This window comes from Enhydra lutris, unplaced genomic scaffold (genome assembly GCF_002288905.1).
Source record: "Enhydra lutris kenyoni isolate GAN:26980312 unplaced genomic scaffold, ASM228890v2 scaffoldscaffold24, whole genome shotgun sequence".
NCBI classification, from domain to species: domain Eukaryota; kingdom Metazoa; phylum Chordata; class Mammalia; order Carnivora; family Mustelidae; genus Enhydra; species Enhydra lutris.
Genome location: NW_019154108.1, coordinates 18519100 through 18534512, shown reverse-complemented (window position 1 = coordinate 18534512; position 15413 = coordinate 18519100).

Sequence of the window (15413 nt, the reverse complement as noted above, 5' to 3'; positions counted from 1 at the left end):
AGCCTTTGCCTTCGGCTCAGGTCATGATCTCAGGGTCCTGGGATCAAGCCCTGCATCGGGCTCCCTGCTCAGCAGTAAGCCTGCTTCCTCCTCTCTCTGCCTGCCTCTCTGCCTACTTGTGATCTCTCTCTGTCAAATAAATAATAAAATCTTAAAAAAAAAAAAAAAGAATTACGTTTAGATTACCCACAAAAAAATTCATGAGACATTAGATAAAGTTCATTACTAATCTCAGATATTTGCTCACAAATTTTGTAACAGGGATAGCATGAACTTATTTGATTAATATACCTAGACAGAAGTATATTAATGCTGGTAACTCTAAAGACATGTCTACTTTTTTTCCCAATAGGCTCCACACCCAAAAGTGGGCTGTGAACTCAAGAGCCTGAGATCAAGATGGGAGCTGACATTAGGAGTCAGAGCTTAAGGGACTGAGCCACCCAGGCACCCCAATGTTGGGTCGGTGGCTCCGGGAATGCAGGAGGAACAATAGAAATGACCCCCCGGGGTCCACCGTTTTCCAGCCTCCTCCCCTCCCTTTCCTTAACCCTTGACTCTCCTGCCAAAAGGATGTACGCCCAGATCACGTCTCCATAGGTAACCTGATACCTATGCAGGAAACAGAAGTATCAGGACCCCCCACCCCAGACCCTCTGATCACCAAATACCCTACCATATATGGATGTGAGCCCATGCCCTGCCTTGGCCTGATAAAAGACCCCCGCCAACTCCCTCCCAGTGCTACTTCCCCCACTCTGCTTTCCAGAGTCACGGAACCTCGCCTGAGGGTGCCCACCTCCTCCCTGTGCAACTTTCCTGGCTCCCCTTCTCTTGGGCCCTGAAACTTTGCCGGAGAGCGCCTTTAATAAATCTTGCCTTGCGCCCACTTTGCCTGGTGTCGTGTTTATCTCGCCTGTAAAACCTTACACCCAACACCCCCCCCCTTTTTTTTGAGACGGTCTATTTTAATTAAACCAACAAACTTAAATAGTTTTAATACCAAATATTTCTCCAGATCATATAAACCTGAAATTCATCTGTAGTGTTTTATTTCTGAGAATTTTGTGCTTAAATTTAAGCCAATTCAATAGTTGGTTTACAAACGGAAGGTAGAAAAATATCATATATTTAGTGGACATACATACACATATGGAGATGACTTTTAAGATTTGTATTCGTCCCTGGAAGTGATCTTAAGCTGTGGTTGAGTTTGGGCCCAAGGGGCAGTTAGGTGTCTGTATTTTAAAAAGGCCTCTTTCCTTTTTTTCCTCCTTCAGTCTCACATGATGGTGGCCTGTGTTTACATTTGAAAGACGTAAGATTTGTAACTTTAAGGAACAGAGAAGAAATGCAATTTTTTTTCCCCTAAGAGTTCCAGGGTAATATGTAATATATCTTTTTGAAATATAGGGCAATTTTGTTTCAATATCCTGGTCTTTATCTACAAGCATTTTTGATGAGGGAGCAAAAGGCTAGCTAAGGACAAAGCAGGAGCTGGCACCCTACACCATACCCCCCAACCTTGTGACATGTGTGACATTCCTCAGGAAAAACATTCCCTCAAGGAAAAACAAACAGCTTCCAGAGACCACAATCCTGCAAGAGCTGAGTCTCCCTCCCTCTGTTTACAAATGTCCCAGTGATTTATAAGGAAGAGGCTTTCTTACCAAGAGCCTAACTTCCAAAGACCCACAAGGCAGTTCTGGAAGCCCTAACATTGCCCTCCCCTCCATGAAACTGAAGGAGGCCAAGGTGAAAGGAAATGTAAATCAAGCTGAATTTCTTCTAAACCTAAAACTCACTGACAAGGATATGTGATGTGAGAAATATGACATCCCACCAGGAAGCTCCCAATTGGTACCTCATTAGAGAAAACAAACAAAACACAGCTTGGCTTGACAATAACTAGGCCTCCAATATTCTGAAAGTCTTCTTTACCATATGTCAGCCCTTCTGAACACCCCCTCTGTCCTCACCTCCCCAGCTCCTGAGTATATAATCAGCCAATCCTCGGGATCACGGGGCAGCAGCTCTTCCTGCTCACGGGTCCTATCCCCGGGCTTTAAAAAAACCACCGTTTTGGGGGCACCTGGGTGGCCCAGTAGTTAAAGCCTCTGCCTTCGGCTCAGGTCATGGTCTCAGGGTCCTGGGATGGAGCCCCGCATTGGGATCCCTGCTCGGTGGGGAGCCTGCTTCCTCCTCTCTCTCTGCCTGCTTCTCTGCCTACTTGTGATCTGTCAAATAAATAAATAAAATCTTTTTAAAAATTTAAAAAATTAAAAACCACCATTTTGCACTAAAGATGTCTCAAGAATCCTTTCTTGGTCGTCGGCTCCAGACCTCACCCCACCGAACCTCACTTATATTCTAAAACTTCACCATTTTGACAGAAATAGGCAAGCTTTGGAGGTTGGTAAAGATAGGTGGACTTTGACTTGTTTCTAGACAGGCATTTCTGGTTTCGTAGATATTTGAAAGATAAAATTATTTTTAACTCCCCGCAAAGAACTGGATTACAGCCTAAGTGTTAAGGACTATCTTTTCAAATTTTCCACTTTATATCAGAAAGATTTTTAACTAAAATAGGAAATCTGTATAAAGCATTTTAACAAAAGCCTTGTTTCTGAGTACATGATTCAACATTGGCTTCTATTAGTCCCTAAACATTCCTTCTGCTGATCTTTTGTAGGAGGGCCTAGGAGAGATTCTGGTCACCTGTTTTATCTGTGAGCAGAATGTTGTGAATGGCCACTAACTTTTCTAATCCCTCTCTGATTCGGTAGGATCTTCTGAAAGTGGAGGTAAAAGGCCTTTATAATTTAAAAGATCTGCTGATGTTCAGGGGACATGAATTTCATTTTGGTGGGGGATCTAGGATCCATCCGCAAAGGACACTGCATAGGAAAGCCTGAAGCTGGCAGAGCCCGATTACAGAGCCCTGGAGAGTAGGAGCACAGCCCTACTTACTGCCAGTCTCCGGAGCGTGTGTGAAATTCATTTCCTAGCTCTCAGCACGTACATGAGTAATCTGTGTACTTTGAACCTAGAGATTAGGCCAGAGTGCTCTCTGTAAGTCATATAGGGAAAAGAATGTTAAAACAGGTAGATGCACCAGATTGTGAAAAGGGGGATTTAAGTTGGATACGGACATTAGATTTGGTCTTAAGAATAATTTCTGTTCTGTCATCTTATCAAGGGAGTCCCTAAGGCTAGTTGTTAATACTCATAAGACAATTTCAAGAGCTCTGTAAGATTTTTTTTCTTTTCTTTCAAATATAGCCATTTTAAAGGATCCTTCGTCTGGCCATTGACAAGTAGAATCTTGCTAATCCTCAACAGCCAATCAAACCGATAAGCCTTTCTATGGAATGACCTGGAGACAATTTTCCAGGCTTAGATCATAGACGCAAGAGGCATCCCTAGAGAGGGCAGAGATGATGTAGCCCAATGATCCAGAAGTTTGCTCTCAAAAATAGTTTAAGAAAGCAAAAGCCTTTGTTGCACAGGCAGTAAGGGTGGTGTAGTAAACATGGTATTTCTGGTCCCAGGAAAACTTGAGACACCTCTAATCGCAGACCTGCTAACTTGTGGCACTGGGCATATGCTACTGAAATGAGACTTTTCCAGCATCGACAAGCAACACAGATTAAGATAAAGGTCCCTTAGGGGCTGGAACTTCCTATAACAAACTCTTGAGTTAGGGCTCAGAAATAGCCAGATGGCAAATAGTACTGCTTGCAACTCTGTGTCTTGAAACGCTAGTCAATTTCACTGGCTGATAAGGTCTATGCAAGTAAGTAACCACTCCACGTGGTAGAGACCAGAGAGATTATGTCACTGGTCAGATATCCAGGCTCTTAGGACATAGAACAAGGTGAAATGAAAAACCTCATCCAGTTTTTACATACAAGACCCACAGCAAAATTTGTCTAAGCAGACGCCAGCCAGTTTCATGAGAATCAAGAACTCTGTACTTTGTGAAGCTGACTCAAACAGCAGGCTGATGAATCCTACACCTGCCTTTCTCTACGGCAATTCCTCTTTATGGCATAGGACACAAATGGAAAAAGAAAAACCGTGACCATGGCTGGGAGAAAATGGATCAGTCGGACCAAGAGTATGCCACCAAATTTACCAGAATTGCTAAACCCAAGAAACGAGCTCACAAATATTTTCTCCTACTGATCTAAATTTAGAGAAAGAGGACTCTCCCCAGGGCTGATGTGGTAAGAACTCCTTGTGCTGGCTTTTGTCAGCTGTCCCAGGATCTCTCAGCTGCAGCCATGTCCAGCCAGAGAAGTTTATCCTGCTAACTATGCCAGCTGTCAGGTAGGAAAAATTTTTCTCTATCATTCAAAATTCTTCTAGCTGGCCTAAGAAGTAAATGGACATGAGACCTATTAAAAGGAGAAAAACAAAATTTAACTGCGATAGGCCCAATGTTAAAATGGAGACCCAAAGAAATGATCAGGGCAGGAAACTTTCATGCTTTTTAGACAATGAAACCATAAACTTGTAAGGAATTGACAGTAAAAAGAAAACTAATGTTTGAGAGCTTCAATTAATAGCGAATTCTATGGGGGTGGGGGGTAGGGAGAGGGTGGTGGGGTTATGGACATTGGGGAGGGTATGTGCTATGGTGAGTGCTGTGACGTGTGTAAACCTGGCAATTCACAGACCTGTACCCCTGGGTCTAAGAAGACATTACATATTTATAAAAAAAATAAAAATAATAGAAAAAAATAAAGAATTCTAAATGGAATCTGCACTAGGGTAGTAGATTAGTAAAAATAACCATATTTATTTAAATAGCCTTCTCTGCACTGAATTCTCTTTCTGGCGGTAAAGAGGTCTTTCAAACTGCTGTACAGAAAGGGTACCTTTCGTAGGAGAGATCGATTTCCTGCTTTCTCAAGGCAAATGGGGGTCTGGGTGTTGTTCTTGCATTGGCTATTTACTAAATAGCTTCTAATTCAAAATAGTATGCTGAATTGGCACATTTTGGGGCAGACTACATGACCCCACATGCACATTTGTGGAGGTTAGGGCTTGGAATGAGGCAGATGCCACGAACCCTTGAGAGCAGTCTCTTGAAACCAGGATATTCCAGACCTTGCCCGGGTCTTTGGCTTCTCGGACCTGTGCAGCATGCGTGCGCAGAGTATGCCCTTTAACAGCCATCCTTTGGGAGCCGGGACTAGTCTACACCCACTGGCATAGCCTCCAGGGCAGAGGAAACCTACCGTCACACTCTTACTGAGGCATCAACTTTAAACGGTCATTCTACCTCTGACTAGCAGCCTGATGAGGACCCAGGTTTTTCAGGAGTCGTGGTACCAGGTGTCTCTGAGGGATACCCTGCTAGACTGCCCAGCTTCCCCTGGAAAGGCATCCAGTTTCCTCCAAGCATAACTTCAGGCGAAATATGCACATTAACGAAAGTCTGGTCTTGGACTTAGGCAGATGCTTCTGACCCACAGAAGCGCATACCAGTAACATGGCATCTTCCAGGCGATGGTCTGTTCCAGGTCTCTGGCTGCCCTGACCTGCACGGCCTACACATATGCTGTATGCCCCCCAACATCCAGCCACAGGCGGCCAGGGCCCACAGGCATGTGGAGCTCAGGCTAGTCTCCAACCACCTGCCTAGCTTCCTGGGTAGGAGGATCCCTTACCCAAAAATCTTTCTGAGGAGGCTGCTTTAGACAGACCAGTCGGTCCACACTTGGGCTGGCTGCCTGATGAGGTTCCAGGTTTCTCTGGCAATCTAAGCTAACAGGTGTCTCCTACTAGAGGCTATCGGGCCATCTCCAGACCCCACCCTGGCAAGGCAGTACATCTTTCTTCTGATCTGCCTTCATGGGAAATAGGAACGTCTGTTTCAGTTAAGGGCTCAGAAACAGCCAGATGCCTTGTACCCGGAGCAGCCCCGTCATGTGACCAGACTTCTGCTGACATTCTTCCTGTCACAGGTCCTGTCTAACCTGACATGTACAGCCTGCACCTGCGCACCGTGCACCCACCAGTCTTGGGCAGCTAGACCACTGTGGACCTCTGCAGCTCCAACCGGCCCTCCTCCACCCACATATCCGCAGGGTACAGGGGGGCAGAATCCCCCCCAAAATTTCTAAGGCATTAGCTTCAGGGTAGAAAGAGCTCCCATTTAGACCAGCTACCTGATGGGAACCTGGGCATACCGATAACCCAGGCTCAAGTGTCATTTGTAAAGGTTTTCCAGCCAGGCCACCTGGCCAGGTTAAGGGTTTTATCTTCAAGGAAGACAGGCAAACCTGTGTAGGGTCATATTAGCAATTAGGCAGATGCCGTGGACTTCCAAAGCCCATTCCTGGGAACTGGATCCTCTGACATTGCCCAGGTCCTGGTCCTTGGCTTCCCTGAGCTGAGTGTTCCATGTACGCTCAGCATGCCTCCTGTCATCTAGCCTTGGTTAGCCAGACCCTCCAGACCCTTGGAGTTTCGGTCAGTGTCCCACAAGCTGTCATTCAGTGTGGTGAGAGCCCACCCCGCCAAAAGTATTTCTGAGGCTCCATCCTAACCTGGCAATTGTCACCCCCATTTGGACTGGCTACTGGATGGGATCCTGAGCGGCTCCAACGGTCAAGGCTCCCAGGTATATCTTTCCAGACAGCACCCCAGGAATCCCACCTGATTCCTCCAACTCTGCCTTCAGTGTCAAGATGCACTTTCGTGTAGCTTAATGCTTGGCATTAGAGAGATGCCAGGAACTCCCAGTAACCCACTCTCATGACCCAGCATCCCCAGATCCTTGCCCTGTTTCAGGTCCCTGACAAGCCTGATCTGTGTGTCCCAGGCATGTGCAGTATGCATCCTGTCAGCTGCCCATGGGCAAGCCAGGCCCTCCAGACCTGCAGAGCTAGCCCCCCCCCCCCCGAACTGTCTCCATAGCCTCAGTACTGGAGGGGACCCATTTCATAAAAATCACCGAGGCAGCTGCTAAAATGAGAGGTGGTGATTTCCCATGTGGACTTAATGTCTGCAGGGGTCCCAGGTTTCTGCACCGACAAGGCTCCTGGGTATCTTTCATTGGCGGGTACCCTACAGTAACCCGACTTGGTTCTCCCCTGGCAAGGCAGGCTAGATTCCTCATCGGTCTTCAGTGTGAATAGGCACATTTGAGTAGGCTGGGGTTTAAAATTAGGCAGATACCAGACCCCAAGAGCATGTTCTTGTGACCTGCCCTGTCCCAAATCTTGCCCTCCTTCAGGTTCCTGGCTGCCATGACCTTCCTGGTCCGCACGTGCACAGTACATGCCCTGAAAGTCACCCTTGGTTGGTCCTGGCCCTCTGGGCTTGTTGAACTAAAGTTCATTTCCAAACATTGCAATGGTGAGTTCAGTCCCCATTTAGCCTTACTGTTGGCTGAGGTCCCAGATGTTTACAGCAATCATGCCTCTCAGAGGGGTCTTATCGGAGGATACCCCAGCTAGCTAGCCATATCCAGCCTCGGCAAGGGGATCCAGATGACTCCAGCCTGGCCCGCAGCGGGAGCATGTGGGTCAGGGCTGGTAACTAGGCAGGTGCCACGTAACCCAAGAGTCTGAACTCACGAGCTGCCCTCTCTGGATTATCACCCTGTTCCAGATACCTGACTACCCTGTCCTGAAGATGCACACACGCACAGTTGTGCCCTGTAAGTCAGCCTTGGGCACACCGGACTCTCCAAGCTTGTGAAACTCTGGCCATCCCCAGCCACCTATGCAGCCTGGAGGGAACCCACCTTTCGAAAATCACTTTAATTAGAAAGCTGCAAATGGGTGGCAGTCAGTCCCCGTGCTGACTTGCTGCCTATTGGATTCAGGGCTTCTCTAGGAAGCGGGACTCCCAGGTTTCTCCCAAAGGAGGGGACCCTGTCCTGGTGGCAAGGCAGCTGGAAAACTTCCAGCCCTGCCTTCAGGGGGAGTATTCCAGAATGGGCAGGTTGTCATTGCTCATCAGGTCTACTCCTTGTCACCCTAAATGCCTCCTCTGGTGACCCAGCCTCTCCTGACACTGCCCAGTTCGGGTAGCTGGCTACCCTGACTTGCACAGCCAGTGACCTTCATACCCTGTCCGTGAACTTCGGGCTGTAAAGGGCTCTCCAGGCCTAGGGAACTCTGGCTGGAGTGCAACCATCCGAATGGCCTCAGGATGGAAGGAGCCTTGGAAATCTGCCGGAAGTGGCAGCTTTAACCTGGGGATGGTCTGTCCCCATGTGGACCTGCTGCCTGATGGGACCCCCAGGCTTCTCTAGGAAGCAGGACTCCCAGCTGGCTCCCGATAGAGGCTACCCTTTCCTGCAGGCATGGCCCTTCCCCAGCAAGGTAGCTAGAAAAGCCCCGGCTCTGCCTTCAGGAGGACTAGGAAACAAGGGGTAGGTGGGCCTGGTGCATTAGCCTTGTACCCCCAATAGCACCCCTCCTACGAGCCAACCTTGCTGTTACTGCCTAGTTCCAGGTCCCTGGCTATTTTAGTTTGTGGGGCTCGTGTCAGTGCACTTCATACCTTGTCTCCTGGCCTTGGCATGCAGGAAGTACCCCAGGCCTGTGGAGCTTCGGCCATGACTCAACTACCTGAATGGCTTGGGTGTGGTTTAAGCTATGCCACAGTTTGTCCCTATTTGGACTGGCTTCCTGATGAAGTCCCAGGCTTCTCCAGCAACCAAGACTCCGGGCCATCCCAACCAGCCATGCCCCGGCGAGGCAGTCCAGATTTCTCCAGCTGTGCCTTCAGGGCCACTGTGTACATCTGTGTTGGTTGAACTTTGGAATTGTTGGGTCCCCCAATAATAGGTCCATGGTCAAAGGCGTGAGAATGATACAAAGCGAAGGTCAAGCAAAGCTTTATTTCGCGCCAAGCATCAAGAATCAAACTGACCGGCTGGGGCCGCACCTCCTACAGAGAGGGTGACCCTTCCCTGCCTCACAGATTAACTTTTATAGAGCAAAGGCCATGTGGTTGGGCCTGGCCACACACAGGTGGCCAATGAGATTGTAACACACGGAGAAAGCTGCACAGTCATGCTAGGTCACACACGGGTGGCCAATTGAATTACAATTCACCCCATAGTAGCTATTTGAACTAGCCTGTCACCTTGGTCAGAATTGGCGCCCAAAAGACGCCACCCACACTCCTTGGTAGCTAGGGAGACGGTATGCACGCTTTACGGATTGGACGTCTCCACCTGACCCGACTCATCCCTGCATCTGGGCTGTTATCTCCACCTGACCTGACCCACCCTTGTATTTGGACTTTGTTACCTGGGACTGGTTTCCCGGACTTGCTTTTAAGTACATTCCCCTGTGGGGAGCGGGGGCAGGGTCAGTTTAAGTTTTACTGCATAAACAACAAAATGGCTGTTCAACCGGGGTCGGGCCGCTCTGGCTGAATAGGCCCTTACAGGAATAAAGTGGAATCCGGGTACCCCCACCCAGCTCATGGGACCCAGACTCCCCCTGACACTTGCCCAGTGACAGGTCCCTGGCTGGGGGGGGAGTTCCACACGTGCCATAAGCCCAGAATGTCCCCTTTGTGCAACCAGGGCTCTCCAGGCCTGTGGAGCTTGGAGCCATCCCTCACCACCTGCATGGCTCTCGGAAGGAGGCGGCCCACCACTCCCAAATCACTCTGAGGCGACTGCTCAAATGGGCGACAGTCAGACCCTGTACAGACTTAATGTCTGCTGGGATCCTGGGCTTCCGCAGCAACCAGACCTCCTAGTCTTATGGGAGGGCACCCCAGCCAGCAGCCCCTCCACCCCCATCCAACCTGGCACAACACTCAAGATTCCTCCAGCTCTGCCTTTGGAGGATTATTTGCATTTGAGGAAGTTAAGGCTTGGAATTAGGCGGAATCCAGCTTCCCCCATGAAACAGAGTACCGGCAGCCTTATTTAAAATTGAAGGGTGGGGGGCGCCTGGGCGGCTTAGTGGGTTAAGCCTCTGCCTTCAACTCAGGTCGTGATCTCAGGGTCCTGGGATCAAGTCCCACATTGGGCTGTGTGCTGGGCGGGGAGCCTGCTTCCTCCTCTCCCTCTGCCTGCCTCTCTGCCTACTTGTGATTGCTCTCTGTCAAATAAATAAAATCTAAAAAGATAAAATAAAATAAAATAAAAAATTGAAGGGGGGAAGCCCCGAAGAGGGAGCGGTCATGCTCCTACGCTCCTGGCAGCCTGCGTATCCCGCCAGCGGAAGAGAATTCTTATCTTGACAAGGGAAGACCCTTTTCATACAGGAATCTACCCCCACACCCCCGCTTTTAAGGAAGGAGGAGCTCTCCCTGCCCCAGCACCACTCACTGACCACTCCGCACAGCCAGTGAGAAACCACCACAACCTCACACTTTCCTCCAATGGACTTTGGTACAGAAACCCTCCCCAGTTTCCTCCTGAAACCTGATAAAAGCCAACCTTCCCTTTTTTTCTTCCAGCTTGCCTATGATTTGCCGTGGTTTGCTTGCCCTGACTCACAATTCCTCTGTTATTCCCCCCAAAACCTCACTTCATTAGTAAAAATAACTGGCAGTTTTATTTTTAGGTCGACACCCTGAACAGCCTTCTCCTGTAACTCCCGCTGTGTTGGATATCGCCCTGTTCCAGGTCCTGGGCTGCTCTGGCCTATCATCCCGTTCACGCTCAGTCCCCACCCTGTCACCCGTCTTGGACCGCAGAGGGCACTCCAGGCCTCTGGAGCTCTGGCCTGAGCAAAACAACTGAATGGACTCAGGGTGAAGAAGCCCAACACCTCTCAGAGCCTTCCACCCCCCCTTCCCAGCTGAGGCAACAGCTTTATCTCTCAACAGTCTGCCCCACCTGGACTGTCTGCGTGATGGGGTCCCGGGATTCCCTAGCAATCAAGGCATCTGGCTGTTTTTGGCATGCGTAGTCTGCACAGGGTCCCCTGACCCTGAACTACACAGCGCCCTCCAGGCCTACAGAGTGCAGGCTAAGCCGAAAATACTTGAATGGCCTCAGGGTAAAGGGAACCCACCCCAAAATTCTTTCTGAGGCAACAGCTTTCATCTGACCACAGTCAGTCCCCAGGTGGACGGGCTGCCCAATGCTCCTATAGGAGACTGGGGGGGCCAGGCCTCCAGGTCCTGCCCCAGCAAGGCTTTCAGGATTCCTCCTGCTCTGCTTCCCTGGAGACTATACGCATTCTTGTAGGTTCAGCTGTGGGATTAGGCAGATGCCAGTTCCCCCCAGTAAGGCCTACCTGTGACTCGGCCTCCCCTGACATTGCCCTGTTCCAGGTACCTGGCTAGCCCGAGCTGCACAGCCCACATGTGCACAGTAGCCACCCTGTCCGGCTGCCTGGGCTGCGGGAGCTCACGCCGGGCACTTCCAGGTGGGATGACCCCACAACTGAACGTTTTTCAGAGACTCTTGCTTAAGCCAGCAACCGTCCATCTGCATTTGAACCAGCTAGCTACTGGGGTCTGGGGCTTCTCCCCTGATCAAAGCTCAAAGAAACTCTTACTGAATGGTACTCAGGCCATCCCGCCCAAGCCCTCCATGCCCAGGCAGTCCAGATTCCTCCAGCTCTGCCCTCAGGGGGACAACGAGCCCTTACGTAGGTTAAGCCTTGAAACGAGACAGATGCCAGGTACCACATCATCCATGTCCTGTGACGGGGCCTCTCCAGGTGCTTGCCCCATTCCAAGTACTGGCTACCCTGACTGCGGAGGCCCGCCCGTGGCAGGACCCACCTCCTAAGCCAGCTTTAGGCAGCCGGCCCTCGGAAACAGGGGAGTCAAACTCCACACAGACTTCCTACCAGTGTGGGTGCTGGGCTCCCGCAGCAGCCTAAGCTCCCAGGTGTCTGGCAGGAAGCTATCGCAGTCAGCCCACCGATCCAAGCCTGGCAAGGCAGTCCAGATTCCTCCAGGTCTGCCTTTAGTGGGGCATGTGTGTTTGGGTGGGCAAAGTCCTGGAATCAGTCAGATGCCAGGCACCCTCAGAAGCCTCCCTGGGTGTCTGGAATTTGCCCAACATTGGCCTGCCCTGTGACTCTGGCTGTCCTGACCTGTGTGGTCTGCACAGGCCGTACACCCCCTGAAACTAGCCTCGAGCAGACCCAATGCTCCAAGCTTATGGGAGTCTGGCCAGGCCCCGAACACCTGCACAGGCTCCAGTGTGGAGGAGCCGGCCTTGTGAAAATCACCCGACAATACCCTGTATCCCCAATACCCCCTCCTGTGAACGGACCTCCCCCAACATTGCCCCATCCCAGATCTCCGGCTCCATGGACCCGACTGGCTGCCTGCTGGGGTCCTGGGCTTCTCTAGGAATCAAGGCTTCTAGGTGTCACTTACTGGAGGCTACCTTAGCCATCCCCCTGGGTCCCACCCTGGCAAGGCAGTCCTGGTTCCTCTAGCTCTGTCTTCGGCTGGGAAATGTGCATTTGTGTGGGTTAAGGTTTGCATGAGGCGCATGCCAGGTACCTGCCATAGCTTGCTCTTGTGACCAGGCCGCTTTCACGTGACATTCACCCTTTTACAGGTCCCTGGCTACCCTCACCCGGTGACCCACACAGGCACAGTCCCCACCCTAATCTAGCTCTGAGCAGATGAGACCCTCTCAGCTTGTGAAATTCTGGCCAGGCCCTTATCACCTACATGGCCTTTGGCATGGAGGGAGCCCATCTCCCCAAAATTGCTCTGAGCCGAAAGTTGCAAATGGGTCACAATCCGTTCCTTCGTGGGCTGGCTGCCTGATGGGGTCCTGGGCTTCTCTAGGGGACCAGGACCTCTAGGGGCCCCCAAATGGAGGATAAGCTACCTTGCAGGCAGGTGCCCGCCCTGGTAAAGCAGTTGAAAAACATCCAGTTCTACCTTCCAGAGGGAAAAATTCCCACAGTGCATAGGCAGGCCTGGTGCACTCGGTCAATGCCTTGTAGCCCCGATACCCCTCCTGGAACCCGGTCACACTTGCCTGTTCCAGGATCCTGGCAATCATGACCGGTGACCTGCAATGGGCGTTCTGCACCCTGCCAGCTTATGGCCATGGAAGTCCCTCAGGCCTGTGACGAGCAGCACAGTTGCCCATTACCTGCTAGCCCTCAGAGTGTAAGGTCCTATTTAGCCAGAGCGATTCCATCTGGTTAAACAGTGATTTTGTTGTTTAGGCAGTAAAACTTAAACTGACCCTGCCCCCTGCCCCCCGCCCAGGAGACTTCCTTAAAAGCAAGTCTGGGAAACTAGTCCCAGGTAACAAAGCCCAAACACAAGGGCGGGTCAGGTCAGGTGGAGATATCTGATCAGTGGTGCCCGCATACTGTCTCCCTAGCTACCAAGGAGTGTGGGCCCCGCCTTTTGGGCACCAATTCTGACCAAGGTGATAGGCTAGTTCAAATAGCTACTAGGGTAAGTTGTAATTCAATTGACCACCCGTGTGTGACCTAGCAGGACGGTGCAAGCTTTCTGTGTGTTACAATCTCATTGGCCACCTGTGTGTGGCCAGGCCCAACCACATGGCTTTAGCCCTTTAAAAGTTAGTCGGCAAGGCAGGTGGGGTCACCCTCTCTGTAAGAGGGGACCCCGGCTGGTCGGTTTGATTTTCAATGCTTGGCGCGAAATAAACCTTTGCTTGACCTTCGCTTTGCATCAGTCTCACTCCTTTGATTAGAGACCTAACAAGAGGAAAGAAAGCCAAAATCCCAAAAATCTTTCTGAGGCTCTAGGTTACATTGGGACCTGTTAGTCCGCATTTGAACTGGCTCTCTGATAGGGTCCCAGCTCCTCCAGTGATTAAGGATTCCAGGTGTGTCCTATAAGAGGGCGTCCCACCTGGTTTTAGCAAGGCAGTCGAGATTTCTCCGACTCTGCTTGAGGGGGAAGACACACTTTTGGGTAGGTTAAGCCTTAGAATTAGGCAGATGCCTGGTACTTCCAGTAGCCTGCTCTTGTGACCTGGCCTCACAGGACACCTTTTCTCAGGTCCACGGCGCGTGCCAGAGGTATGTGCCCCGTTAGCCATCCTTTTGGCAGCTGAGGCCACCATGCCTTCGGAGGTAGAACTCAACCCCAAACACCTGCACAGCCTCAAGGCTGCAGGGACCCAACACTCTGAAAATCACTGTGAAACAACCACTGCTACGAACCGTTCAGACCCCACGGAGACTTACTGTCAGCTGGGCCCGAAACTTCTACAGCAATCAAGGTTCCTAGGTGTCCTTATTGGAGGAAGCCCCAGCCAGCCCGCCGATCGAACTCTGGCAAGGCACTCACTCCAGATTACTCCAGGTCCGCTTGCAGTGGGAATATGTTTATTTGCGTAGGTGAAGCTCTGGGATTAGACAGATGTTGGGTACCTCCGAATGCCCCCTCAGGGCCTTGTCCAACATCGCCCGGACCAGTGTGGCCTGCACATGCGCAGTATGCACCCAGAACCCGGACTTGGGCAGACCCTGCCCTTTAAACTTGTCAACTTCCTGATGGGCCCCAATCACCTAGGCAGCCTTCAGCAGTGGAGGGAGCCCATCTGAAAATCACTCTGCCCCGAAAGCTGCAAATTGGGAATAGCCACCATGTGAACTTGCAGTCAGTGGAGTCCTAGGCCTCTCTAGGGACCAGGACTTCCAAATGGGTCTAAATGGAGGCTCCCCTGTACTGCCAGCGTGGCCCCTCCCTGGCAAAGCAGGAAACCTCCAGCTCTGCCTTTTGGGGAGAACTCCACAATGGGTAGGTAGGCCTTGCACGTGTAGGCTGTTGACTTGTCCTCCTAACAGCCCCGCCCTGTGACCTGGCCTCCTTCAACGTCGCTTTGCTCCAGGGCCCTGGCTATCCTGACCTGCGCAGTGGGGACGTGCAGTCCACGCCTTGTTAGCGGGACTAGGGCTGCAGGGGACACTCCAAGCCCATGAAATTCTGGTCAGAACCCAGTGGCCAAAATTGCCGCGGGCTGTAGGGAAACCACTACTAGAAAATCTTTGGTTGGGGGGGACGGGGGCAGAGCAGCTTTAAATTGGTGACAGGTTGTCCTCATTTGGATTGGCTGCCTGGTAGGGATCCTGGGCTTCTCCAGCAGTGGGGCCTCCCAGGTGTCTCTTATCCAAAAATACAATGATAACCTCCCCGTGCAGATGGCCAGGCAGTCCACATTCCTCCAGCTCAGCCTATGTCGACTATTGGTTTGATATGATTCCAAGTCCACTTGTTTATGACAAAGACAAACTGTTTTTAGAGGTAGAGTTCTTTCGGTACGACAATGAAGTAAGTCGTTTCAGGACATCATCATCATCATCTCATCTGTTCTCGCCCATAAGAACTCAGCAGCTGGCGGCATCTGGCTGGCGCCTTATGGGTGAAAACGTGACGGAACTGGCATGGAGACGTCAGAATATAAATACAAATGAGAGCTGTAGGGGCTCCTGGAGAATGCTTGCTCTGAGCAA